Source organism: Tachysurus vachellii, chromosome 19 (genome assembly GCF_030014155.1).
Source record: "Tachysurus vachellii isolate PV-2020 chromosome 19, HZAU_Pvac_v1, whole genome shotgun sequence".
NCBI lineage: Eukaryota > Metazoa > Chordata > Actinopteri > Siluriformes > Bagridae > Tachysurus > Tachysurus vachellii.
The window spans coordinates 7500577-7504460 of NC_083478.1; positions in this window are offsets into that span (position 1 = coordinate 7500577).

The following is a 3884-nucleotide window of genomic DNA, read 5'->3' on the forward strand; positions in this document are numbered from 1 at the left end:
TGTCACAACAATAAATCACAATGAAATTCATTTGCTCTCCTGATATTTTAGACACTCACTGTCATTAATGCAAAAATGGGAAATATCAAATTCTATGTAACTCAAGATACTCAAAGAAAAATGTAAATATTTCCCTAAATATTTAAAAGATTCTACTTTCACTCAAGTAATTGTAATATAATTGTAATGTAATTGGGGTATTAATTTAGAAAATGTAAAATATAATCTGGTGTGATCTCTTTAGGGCTCTGTGTGATAGTATATCTTCTGTGTGTACCCTAGTGAGTAAGGAAAAGCCAGTCATCCTTCACCCACACCTAAAAAAAAAAAAAAAAAAATCGAGATTTGATTTATTATGATCTGCTGTCATCTTTGTGAAAGCTGTCCTCCCACTGAACTCTTAACATGTCTTTGGTGAGCAATCTGAGACAAACAACTCCTGCATGGCCTGCTTTTGCTGTAGTGAAGCCTCAATGAGTGCTGCATCAGGTTTAGTGCTGAGTGCTTTTAAATATTCAGATAAATAAGACACATGAAAATAGCCAGGTGAAGCCCTGAAATGATATTTATGTTATGTAAGAAAGTTGGGAAAGAGTTATGTTCATATCTATGGCTTGATGAATTGAAGTGAGGCTCAAGTGTCTCTTGTTTTAACCTGTCTACATCTTGTTAAATTACATCAAATTACAGGGCCAAACCATATGACTTCCAAGAATTAAGCTCTTTTTTTAATCATAGAAAAGGAATTCTTATATACAATTTAAAAAATGAATACTTATTATACAGTAGTTAGATAAATATACTGCTATTTCCTTTAATTGAATAATTCAAGTTCCAATTTATTTGGTCTTTTTCCCAATTCTTGAATACTCTTGTTTTTTGCCATTTTGACATGTGGGGTTCAAGGCCTCCTTCAGATATTGTCTACCATTTTCAAGTGCTAGTAAATGGCAAATATTGGCTTTCTCTGGATCCAATCCAATCTTTCATTGCTTTCAATCTAAACCTTTTGTAAATGTTTTTGCCTATGTTACCATGTCTTCTATTAGTCCTGGTTGGTATCTCAATACAGCATCTGTTGATTTCTTGTAGACATGTTGACTTCTTCTTGCTCAAATTTAAGAGTTTATGTTTAATATTCTTAGAGAATTTTCTCAGCCTTTGCATCAGTTTTTGTTAAAGTGTGAGTATCCAGAGGCCATGGCTCTCTTGTGCTCTCTTGTGCTTCTGCTACTAAAAGCTGACCTTGGCACGTCTGTTACAGCAGAATTTGTCTCCATTAAATCTCTCGCAGTCTCCCTTTGATTTCCAAGGTTCTTTGCTGCAGCAGCTCCTATTTTCAACAACCATTCATGGACAGAGTAAATAAAGTCGAAAGCTTTCAGCAATAACTGTACTATACTGTTTCAGCAACAATTTGTCTTTCAAATGTCATAAGTGTAAACGCTGTAAACTTGGAATAACCTTGTAATAATTAATGCTTTGGTGCTACACAAACCTTGGCAGGAAACAGCCAAAGGGCTTTTTCAGCATTTGAATCAATAAAAGACAATATGTCTTTTCCTCCAGTCCGGAAGAGCTTATTAGGCATATGAGAGCTTGATTATCTTTTATTGAACTGGTTAAGATGATGTACCATACTGGATTAACAGTCTGATCTGGATAAACTGATAATCCAGCCTGGTTAATTTTCTGAGTCTTACAAAGATTGCAATGGAAATCCTTTCCTAGGATGTATTGCCACCTCACAGTACTGGACTGCCACAAGTCATCACAGGTATAATACATGCAAATGTTATAATAGTAGAAAAAAACAGGGCAAATTCATTTTAAAGTTACATTGTACATGCAGATAAGTCAGATAAAAAAACAGATAAATAAAATATTATAACTACTACAACAACAACAATCACTCTCTGAACAAACACTACCATTTGCTTGCATTATATAAAACATGGATGGTTTTTTTGAAACAAAGAAAATAATGAGAAGACAATGTCAACATTTCTATCATTTATTTTTACTGCTTTCATTTATTTCTATTCTCCACAGAAATATTTTAGCTGTGTGGTCATTTCTTAGCTTATTTGAATCTGTATAATACCCAGTAACTTTATATATGGATGGCATCATTTACATTTCCATCACTTGCTTCTTATGGTTCAATTGAGAATATATTGAGAACTGAGCAAAGACCCAATGATAGCAGTTGGTGATACAAGGATTTGAATTTATGACCTGCTGAGTAGAAGTCCATTGGCTTAATTACTGAACTACCACAAATGCTAAATTGTAGTCATATATTCTTTGAAGATATGAAGGTAAAAGTTCAAGGTAAATGTATATCAATATACATTTCTGCTAAATACTAGAAATATATGTTTATTTTTACCATTCTCATGAAACAATAATAGAGCTCTGAATAATGACTGAGCTTTTGTGAACTAAATTTCAAATTTTATTAGTCACATACATAAACATAAACGGTATGACATGTAGTGAAATGTGTTTTACGATTGTTCCTTGTAGTGAGAAGAAAAGGTGCAATAAAAGGATAAATAAGCAATAAACATAGAGCAATGAATCTTGAAAATGAGGATGAATACAAAAAGTAAGAAAAAAACAAATCTGTTCAATGTGCAGTGAATGGGATGGAATGCGAATAAGTATTTTATATATAATATATAAATATATAAATTAACTGCCATCCATTCCAAGTTCTAATGCTTATAATAAAACCATAAGTTACCGATTTAAGGTAACAATGTGAAATGTACTGTTTAACAGCAGTAAACATTTCCACTCAACAAATTTTATTTATTCGGGAGGGAACAAAACTGCACACTTTGTGTTGTACAATTGACACCTGCAGTAAGATATTTATCTGAACAGAGAAGAGCACTTATATGTTTTTCTTGTTTTTTATTTTAAGGAACTAAAAAATAATAGTACACCTAAATATTGTAAAATGTACTGTATGCAGTCATAATGGTAGCTGCACATACACTAAATACACACACTTCCATTATATATCCATCAATCTGTTTACATGCTGTTTTTTGCACACATGTTGTCTCACATTTCAGTCGTTTGCTGTTTTGCACAATACTTTAAAATACCACATGTAACTGCTGCTATAACACTGTGAAATATTGTTGAACATACAGTATTTACACTGGTTGGTGTTGTTTCTGTTTATTGTCTTTTGTGTATTATCTTGTGATTTTTTCTTTGCACTGTCTTTTGTCCTGCACTGTCTTGTCTGTCTTGTCTGTCTTATCCTGCACTGTTTGCACCAGGTCACACAGATGCACTTTATGTATCTAGGACTACTTACTAAGTCATTATAGCTCTGTCTTTGTTTTATGTAGCACCCTGATCCTGGAGAGACGTCTCATTTCACTGTGTACTGCAAACAGTTGAAATGTATTTTTGAAATGACAATAAAAGCTTCTTGACTTGACTTGACTTGACTTGACTTGACTTGACTTGGACAATCAGAGTCTGATATCAGTCTGAGTCCAGTGTAAATGTGAGAAATGTATGTATTTATATTTTTTATTTATAATAAAATAAAGTATCAGGATCGAGTGAACTTGTAAAAACGACAGAACACTATCATGGAAAATGAATTGTGTTGTGACTTAAAATGAAACATCTATCCCATTAATTATCATGAAAACCAGCAGGGTTAAAACTGTACTTCAACCAGCCACTAGAGGGCCTCAGAGACATTTCGGCTTCACGTTCTAATTCTACAGTCATTGGTCCATTCAAACGAATGTGTCGCGTGCGCATGTACACCACGTGTCCACCATGTGGCAGTGTAAACACATTCATTGCCCTTCTTGCACACAACGGAAGAAGAAGATGAGTAAACCTCG